This window comes from Ursus maritimus, unplaced genomic scaffold, assembly GCF_017311325.1.
Source record: "Ursus maritimus isolate PB19 unplaced genomic scaffold, ASM1731132v1 scaffold_24, whole genome shotgun sequence".
Classification (NCBI taxonomy): domain Eukaryota; kingdom Metazoa; phylum Chordata; class Mammalia; order Carnivora; family Ursidae; genus Ursus; species Ursus maritimus.
The window spans coordinates 30671839-30681509 of NW_024424897.1; the positions used below are offsets into that span (position 1 = coordinate 30671839).

The 9671-nt window shown below is 50.4% G+C and overlaps 1 long non-coding RNA gene across 3 annotated transcripts in view; it reads right to left on the minus strand.

The window, feature by feature from the left end:
* The window catches only part of LOC103667368, a 43144-nt gene extending 34873 nt beyond the window's left edge, over positions 1 to 8271 (minus strand). For 2 of the 3 annotated variants that reach the window (XR_005837455.1, XR_569757.2), the window contains exons 1-3: positions 8018 to 8261; positions 6379 to 6586; positions 1 to 111 (exon numbers count right to left, since the gene is read on the minus strand). This is a non-coding gene — a long non-coding RNA (uncharacterized LOC103667368). Of the gene's footprint in view, positions 112 to 6378; positions 6587 to 8017 lie in introns of all 3 variants that reach the window. The other variant, XR_005837456.1, reaches the window with a different exon arrangement.
* Positions 8272 to 9671: the final 1400 nt, after the last annotated feature.

The window sequence follows — 9671 nt, forward strand, 5'->3', positions numbered from 1 at the left end:
CTCTGTCACAGCACCGAGCCCACTGCACACGGCCTTCATGCATCTTCGTGTCTGCCTTCTCTACCAGACTGGGGGCGTTCACCTTGGTAACCACAACACCTTACACAAGACCTAGCACAAAATAATTGTTAATACATATTTGTTGAATGAATCTTGACTTGCTCTTGATTGCTTAATAAAAGCACTTGAAATGGAATAATAGCTTTTATTTCTTGGGCTCATCACTGTGCAAAATATTTCATATGGATTATCTCACTTCACCTTCACAAAAATCACATGAAGTAGGTCCTGTTATTACCCTCATTTTACAGACGAGGATGCTGAGAGGCTAGGTCAAGTTACTTGAGTTTACAAGTGGTTTTTTTTTCCTTTTATTAATTGATTAATTAGCAAGGAGATCAAAGTTTACTGAACACACTGCAAGGGAGCAGAGGGCGGGACAACAAAGCAGAGACTGTCTGCCAGGAGGTGGGGGGGGCTGTTGTTATTGGGGGGCAGTGAGAAGGTATGGGAACATATGGAATATTCTGGTCCCTGTTCCTGATTGTAAGTAGCTCACTGGTCACCTAAGGCCTATGGCTATTTTGAGGTGGGTTGCCTGCTGGGCCTGCCTGTATTCAGCCTGGGGGTCACTGTGGACCCTTCGGCCTTACTCAAGCTTCCATTGCTCAAGCCTGTTCGCCTGAAAGCGGCCTCTACATTCCTCCCTGATGGATTGACGATGACAAATCTTTGGCATTTGGGTGGAGGTCTCATCTTCAGTAGCTGCTTCCTGCTGGATGGGAGTGGGGGCTGTCTCTCCCTAAACTGTCCATCAGGGGTTCTGTGAAGTTAGAGACCAGAGCGTGGCATTAGATTAACATGCTGAGAGGAGATCCGAGTGAGATTCTCTGGTGGCCAGGTCCATGGGATTTTGGGGGAGGGGACCCTCCGATGGCATGGGCTGGAACCCTTGTGGAATAATCATTCATGTACGGAATTGTTGGGTTCACTCAGACCAAGAGGAATGTGTGGTGCCTACGGATCAAGATGGCGGCCAGACCCATGGGGACAAAGGAAAAGGGGGTGCAGAAAGAAGCAAGGTGGCTGAGAGTCAGCCAGCTTCAGGGAGGGTCCCAATCAAGTTGGCAATATGTGCAGATTCGCCCTGGACAAGCTGTCACTGCCAGCTGTGCCACACATTGGGAACAGAGGCCTCAGGGGGACGGAGTGGGAGAGGCAAGGACATGGACAGTCCAACTTGTCCACCCTCAGTCCACACCGGGGAGCCACCCTGGCCAGACACCGTCAGTGGTCTGAGGAGTACTAGGGTTAGGCTGCCCCAGGGCCGAAAGGAGAAAGGAAAGGGAGGGAAGGATCCCTCTGAAGGGGAAGGGGGAAAATCCCTCACCCTTTTGGGCAAGGGTGGTCTGGCAGGTTTCCCCTGGGGCTTTGGATCCTCATGGAGGAGTAACCTCAGCTAGAGGTCATCAGATCCCCAAGGAGTACTACAGTCAGTCCACTGAGGAAGAGTCCCGAGAAATTCCTAGAAAATCTGGGGACAGTCCTGGCCTGCACGGCAGCGGTTCCCTGTGAGGGCCACCAAATGGGGGGTGACCTGATTGGGTGGAGGCCAGCTGTGTGGGCAGTGAAAGAATTCACCCAAGGCAGAACAAAGGAGATAGAGGTGTATTGAATACACTGCAAGGGAGCAGTGGGCAGGCCGGCAAAGGAGAGACTGTCTGCAACAAGCGCTTTTTAAAGATTTTATTTATTTATTTGACAGAGAGAGAGAGAGCCAGTAAGAGAGGGAACACAAGCAGGGAGAGTGGGAGAGGAAGAAGCAGGCTTCCCTCTGAGCGGGGAGCCCGATGCGGGGCAGGGAGCCCGATGCAGGGGCTCAATCCCAGGACTCTGGGATCAGGCCCTGAGCCGAAGGCAGATGCTTAATGACTGAGCCACTCAGGTGCCCCCACTTTTTAAATACGTGTGCTGAGGGATGCCTGGCTGGCTCAGTGGGTGGAGCATGTGACTGTTGATCTCAGGGTCGTGAGTTCAAGCCCCATGTTGGGTATAGAGATTACTTAAAAATAAAATCTTAAAAACAAAAACAACCAAAGAAAAATCTATGCTGAACAAGGCAATACTGTAGGCTTCGGCAGCAATTAAGTGAATGAAGCCATTGCAGTGTTGTGCACAAAACCCCCGGAGGTCCGGTTGGCTTATCGTGTCATAATAGACAGCACTTGTTCTGTTAGGACTCACTCCCAACTGCAGGAATGTCATGGACAGTTGTGCAGTTTGTGTCCTGTACAAGGACATCTAGCTCAAGGGCAGGTAGAGGCTGAAATCCAGCCTGTGCTATTGCACTCTGCTCACTGTGGAGCCTGGCACAGAGCTGTGTCTGTCTGGGGGAAGGGACACCTGTTAACTAATTTGCACAATGCCACTGTGTGGGCTAGTGGCAGTCCTGGGTAGAACACGTTAGTTTGTAGGGAACTGGAGTGTCTCATGAAACAGAAGACAGAAACTTGCCAGGTTTTAGAATAGATAGAGCAAGAAAATGGTTCCAGAGAACTTTCGGAACATGTGTGGAAGTTGGGGACAATGGAAAATTTGGGTCCAGTATCTGAGCTCCCATGTCATTATGTGCTCTACCCCATCATTCCTGGAGGTGGGTCACCTTGGCAGAAGGTCTCATCCCCATGGAAGTTCCTATCCCTGCAGTTATCTAAGACTTCTAGATCTTGTTGTTGCAGACAATGCCAGCTGCAGTGGCATACAAAAAGGTATGCAAACTAACAAAATAAACACTGCACAACAGATTATAAACCTTACCAGAGAGGGCTCACCGCGGCTTTCTTATAGAGTCCAAGCAACTCGAGTATCCCTACACAGACACGCAGCACGGTCAGGTGGCCTCCTGGGAGCATCATGACAGTGGGCCCAGAGGAAATCCCGCCCATGGGATGAAATGAAATAGGTAACAATCTCTGATAATTAATTGCTTCTCTATATGCATGAGTTTGGCTATAAGTGAAGGACCTGCATTGCTTTTGGGTACAACTTCACTCGGTCTGAAGTAGTTTACAGAGTTTCTTAGGCTCCACTTCCCAATTGTACTGCCACTGGAGGAAGCTGAGAAGAGTGGAGTAGGCTCTGGGAAAGAGCCAACCATACCCCTGCAGGATGCCCACTGAACAGAACCCGAATCAAGGTCTTAAATATATAGCCGAAAAGTCTCCGGAAATATATGGAGGTGATGGTGCCAGAGCCTGGGTACTGGTTAGCTGAGGCCCTTTCAGGACAGCCACTTGGATAGGACCTCTGTCCTGTGAAGCCACGACACCTTGGGTCCAGAGGGGAGGAAGGGGGCAGCCCCCTTTTATCACCAGCTGAGTGACTTCACATTCCCTTTTTCCGACTGGCTTCCGTGGATTTAAGAAAGAAAGGTACTGTCTCAATGTCTTAGGCTTGCTGGAACAAAGTATCACAAACTGGGTGGCTCAGAAACAACAGAAATGTGTTGTCTCACAGTTCTCCAGGGAAGAAGTAAAAAAATGAAGGTGTTTGAGAAGTGGTGTCTCTTCCTCACTTGTGGTGGTTTGCTGGCAATCTTTGGCATTCCTTGGCTTACAGATGCATAAATCCAATGCTCTCTTGTACCGTGGTGTTTCTCCCTGTTTCTTGTCTTCCCGTGGCTGTCTTCTTATAAGCACTCTAGTCAGATTGCATTAGGGGTCAAAGCTACTCTGGCATGACCTCAGCGGAACTTAAATCTGCAACAGCCCTATTTTCAAATAAAGTCACCTTCTGAGGTACCGGGGTTGGGACTTCAGCATATCTTTTTTAAGGGGACACAATTCAAACATGGAGCAGACAGGTTCCTGTATCAAACCGCTTGCTGATTTTCTAGGTCTGCCTCCAGTAGCGCTGTAATGAGTTGGTAATCCATGGGCTCCAAGCCAGATCTTTGAGGTTAAAACCTTGCCTCCACTGCTGTGTGACTAAGGGCTGCAGAATGGGAACACAGCAGAATGAGAGCATCTAGTATTTGAGGTTGGTGGAGGATTAGGAGAAAATACTTTGTATAGCGCTGGGCATTAAGTGCTCATTCATATTTGCTATGGGTATTATTATTCCCTAACTCTTTCTTTTTTTAAGATTTTATTTATTTGACAGAGAGAGAGAGAGGGAGAGAGAGACAGCAAGAGAGGGAACACAAGCAGGGGGAGTGGTAGAGGGAGAAGCAGGCTTCCTGCCGAGAAGGGATCCTGATGCGGGGCTGGATCCCAGAACGCTGGGATCATGACCTGAGCAGAAGGCAGACGTTTAACCAACTGAGCCACCCAGGCGCCCCTCCCTAACTCTATCTATTGACTTCTTTAGGAGTAGATAATTTACTCCTCTCTGTAGACACATGATCCTGGGGCATAACTGGGGGAGAATGGGAGGGTTTTGGTTTCACTTGTTTATTCAGTGAAACTGAAGGTGCTAGGACACTCCTTCGCTGTATTGCCCATTAAGGAGACAGTTCATATTTGCTAGCACTGAAAAAGTTCCTTCTGTAGATGCTTCCGGTAGGAAAGGCAGGGCATTTCTCAATATATACCCCCTGAAGTTGAATGTGCTGCCAAGAGAAGACAACTGGTTCACTTTGTAATAGCCTCACAGGGCTGCCTGGCTGGCTCGGTCGGTACAAGTGTGTGACTCTTGATCTCAGGGTCGTGGTTCAAGCCCCACATTGGGTGTGGAGCCTACTTAAAAAAACAAGAACCTCACAACATGATGTATTGATGATGTTTTGATGAAAGTTGCCATGGTCCTGTATCAAGCCCTCACTCAACTTTATGACAGGCTCAGAACCTCCACATGTTTGGGGTCCAGAACTGAAAGCTGACTCAAACAACAAACCTTCACAGGGTCTATGAGACGGAGAAAACAAGAGGGCCATTTCTGTAATTTACGGTGACCAGAGTCTACCCGTAAGGGGGACCAGCAACCTGCCACAGGTCCAGCCATGGCTTCTCTCCTTGGAGAGAATTATCAGAAGGTTGCTTGGTGGGTACGGAGTCAGAACGAGGAGCAGAATTCAAGGATGCAAATGAATAATAGCATTGGGTTCTGATCTGACCATTTCCACTTACAGAGAGGACAGTGTCTTGATTAGATTGGATTGAGTACCTTCTCCCTTAGACGGGCACTCCTTACTCCCCAGGTTTTATTTTGGTCTCCTTTGTCACTTCATCCTTCTGACTGACATATTCTTTTTTTTTTTTTAAAGATACAGTGTTGCCTTCTGTCGTGTTTACCAAATTCTTACTCTTTTATTTAAAAAAAATTTTTTTTATTAAGTAAACTCTATGCCCAATGTGGGGCTCAAACTCATGACCCTGAGATCAAGAGTCACATTCTCTACAGACTGAGCCAGCCAGGTGCCCCTGTAATTATTACTTTTTAGCATCAGGGTTAGAGAATCTGATAGAAGCTATCCATGACTATTTTCACAGAAAAACATCATACTTAAAAAACCATGTGAGCAATTTCAGGGGGTTCACACATCCTTGAAGCTGTTTTATGTACCCTAGCTTAAAATCCCTGCCTTAAGCAGACTTTTGCCCATTTTGAGCTGATGTTAAAGTTTAAGTTCTTTTCCTCAAGGCCAAGTCCTTAGGATGGCCCTCCATTCTCACCTCCCTTCTCATTCCTCCACCTTCTCATCTCACACTAGGGCCACCTTGTGACCTGTGCACTGCCCTGACCTTGTGGCCACCTCCTCCGCAGCCACAGCTGCTGGGTTGATCTTTAGCTGTGATTATAGTTAATCCTGTGTTTTCAGCTTCCCTCCTGTGAATTGTGTCTTGCACTTTCCCTAGTACTCCAGTTACCCACTTCGCCTCTTCCTCCGCTCATGTGTCCACACCGAGGATAAGACTAACATATTGATCTCGTTTGCCCCTGCTTTTCTGCCCCTCCTCATAACCATTTTCATAGTCTCATCTCCCTCTTCCTTCTACTTCCTCCCTCTCCCCATTTTTTCCTACCAATGCTTCCAGGACATAATGACTTCGACCTCATTATACCAGGTTCTCCCCTGTAGACATTCCATCCCTCCACCACCATCAGGGCATTGTCTTTCTTTAAAATATCCACTTTTTATATGATTTTCAATACATATTTGTATTTCCAACCTGGGCCACTTTTCTGAGCTCCAGACTTCCATATACAACTTAACTACTGATTTGCACTTGAATGTCACAAAACACTATATACATAGTGGGTCCCAAATGAAACCAATGACTCCCTGCCCCCATCTTCCCTTATCTCAATAAATTGTACCCCATTTAACACAGTGATCCAAGCCAGGGGAAGCATCGTTCATTGTTCTCTTTTCCTTACCCCCAACAACATGAGTGAAGTAGTCTTGTTGGTGCTCCTTCCAAATATATCTTGTGTCCAAAGCAGTCTCTGCATACCCACTGCCATGACTCTTAGCTCAGGCCAGTACCATTTCTCATCTGGCCCATTGTAGCAGTTTCTCTTCTGGTCTCCCTGCTTCTGTACTGGTCTTCTTTCAATCCATTCTTTCCATAGCAGCTTCAGTTCCCTTTTAAAAACAGAAGTTATATTGTATCACTCACTCTCTCTCTCTCTTTTTTTAAGTAGGCTTCACACCCAACACAGGACTTGAACTCATGACCCTGAGATCAAGACCTGAGCTGAGATCAAGAGTCAGATGTTTAACTGACTGAGCCACCTAGGTGCCCCTACTATTACTCTCTACTTAACCTTTTTTAATGTCTTTCCGTTTATTCACTAAACATCTTTTTTACTGAATGCCCTCCATATGCCATACCCCCAATGATATTAGCTCTTGTGAATAAATGAAGTATATAGAATGTAGATAGTGATAAGAGCTATGAAGAAAAATAAAGAAGGGGTGAGGGACAGAGAATTGTGTGGGTGTGTGTGTGTACATGTCATTACAATTTTAAATAGGGAGAACAGGGAGAGTTTCACTGAGACTGAGTAGATAACCATTGAGCAAAGGACTTGAAAGAGGTGAGTGAAGTTTGCAGAGGTCTGTAGAATGTTCCAGTTGAAGGAAATAGCAAGCACAAAGGTCCTGAGATGAAAGCATGCTTGGCTTTGGGGCTGAGCAGAGTAGAACAAAACCCAAGCTTTACTATAGTTTATAAGGTGGTCTAGTTCTCTTACCCTCTCCCCACAACCCTCTTCCCTCTGTCTGCAACCTTCTTTTTCCAGCACGGCCGCCAACCCCCACTGTATTCCATCCACACTGATCCTCTAGTTCACCAGAAGCTCTTTCCTCCTTTTGCCTGTGTTGTTGCCTCTGCTGGAAATACTTCCTAATCCTTATTCCCAAATCCTATTCGCAAGGCTAACTCCTTCTCATCCACTACGTTTCAGTTTAAATTTTACCTTATGCCTTTGGGACCATAGAACCTTGCTATTTCTTTCCTATTTCAGCTTCCTCTTTGTTTCCTTCATAACACTAATGGCAGCATGCAATTGGGATTCATATATATATGAATTTATACTTAAAACTCAATAGGTAAATGGGATCTCATTGTCATTTAAATTTGCGTTTTGATCACTAACGAGGATGAAGCGTTTTCCCAAGTAAGGGTTAGTGGTCGGCATGATCTCTTTTCTGCATTTTGCCCAAATGTTTACTTAACGTCCCTATTTCTTAAGACTGAGAACAGGCCTAGCCAACTGCGACCCCATCCTGTCACTTGTCTGGGGGCAATTTATTTTCCCAAGTTTCCTGGCAGAGTTAGTGGCTCATGGTGACCTCCTCTTCGCAGGAATTTTTCCAAAACCCAAACCCATTTAGAGGAAAGCGTTTCGGTTCAACATCACCGAATGTGAAAATGGGCAAAAAAGTTGCATTTGAGCAGCGCCCGGTACTCCCTATTATGCAGTCATTATTGAACAATTATTAATGGCCACCTGATTATGCATTACAAAGTGCGGACAATTCCGGGGAAGCAAGGGGAGCCCTGCCCCTCACCGGCCTCTCCGCCTTTTCCAGGGGGCTGTCCGCGACAAGGCAGGCAGATGGTCTAACTGACGCCGGGAGACCGTCCAGAGCCGAGGCAGGGGACGCCACACTGCGTTCGCGGGATACACCTTTGAGATTCCGCGACGTCTCCCGGGCTCTAGCCAGGCCGCTTTCCCCAACCCCGCCGAGATTACAGCTCCTCTCGCGAGAGCCCGAGCGAGGCCAGGCTGCGGGCGGCGGCTGCGGGATGTTGGCGGAGCGCTTCAGACCGCGCCCTCTCTGGCGCAGCTGGGAGAAGCGCGGGCGGGAGAGGCAGGCGGCGCGCACGCGCAGGTGAGTGGGGCGGTGCGGGGGCACCAGGGCGGGGGGCGGGGCCTTGCGTCGCGCAGCGGGCACGTAGCTGCGCGTCCTCAGTATTTAATGTCTCTGTGTTCCTCCGGCCTGGGCAAGCACGTGGGGGAGCGGCCGCAGCGCAGCGGGGCTGTGCTGCTGGGCCCGGGGGCGGGGGGGCGGCGGCGGGCGAGGACTGTGCATGCCGACTGTCGCCGAGGACCTGGTGAGTTGGGGCCGCCGGGGCGGCTGGCCCGAGAACCACCTGCCAGGCCCCCGAGGGCGGCGCCGTCGGGCGCAGGGGAGTCTAGGGTGCAGGTGCGGTGTGCGACGCGCGCTCCAGGTGTCCCGGAGGCGGGAGGCTGCGGACGCCGAGCTCGTGCGGAGGGGCTCCGGCCCGCCGCCTGCTGTGAAGCAGGCCCTTTCCCTGCCGTCGCCTGCGCGCCCCCTCGTCCTCCCCCGCCAGGGTTGTCTGCCTGCGGGCTCCTGCTGACAGGTCGCGTGTGCGCGGCTGGGGCCATGGTCTGCGGCCGCGTGGTGCCCCCCACGCGCGTCACAGTCCTCTGGGGCGGGGGAGGCGAGGACGCGGCGCCCGAGGCACCCCTCTGCGGCTTAACTTTCCCCGAGCGCGCACACCCTCCCGTGAGACAGACCCGAGCGCGTCCCACCCAAGGTCGCCCAACCCCACACGCATTTACTTTTCAAAGGTCGTGTGTACCCAAGTCTGAGCCGGGAGAGGCGGCGGCGGGGCGGGCTTTGGGCAGGGCCGGGTGCTTGTAAGGGCGAGGAGGTGCCCCGAGGCCCGCGGGCACCCCTTTCTTCCTCCTGAAGGGCTGGAGTTGAAATGGTCACTTCAGGAACCTTACCCAACTTCTGGGCCCCTTTAGCTCGCGCTGGGTTGCTCCCCACCTAGGCCCGGCGGTGGCAAACCCGTGCAGGTAGCCTAGCCCTGGAGTTCAGTGCGGCGAACCTGGGAAGAGACTAGGTTTGCGGTACGCGGAGGATGGGCTAGGGCACGGTGGTGATTGGAACCCTGTTTTGGGGGCAGGGACCTTTTGAACCGAGTTAGGGTCCTGAGGTCAAAGGCTTGGTGTCTGTCGAGAGGATTAGCATTTGCAGCTCCTGCAAGGGTGTTGGGAGAGGTGGAGGCTGTTCTGCCCGGTGTGCCTGCTGACTTCATGCCCCGGGGCGCGTGGGTCACGTGTCACAGTCGACCTGCACCCCTCCCCCCCACCCCAGGCCCGTGGTGTGGAGGGACCACGCTAGTTTCGGGGTTATGGGTCAAAATGTGCTTGGGAAGACTGTGGTCTGAACGCCTCGGGGGCAGGCTTTC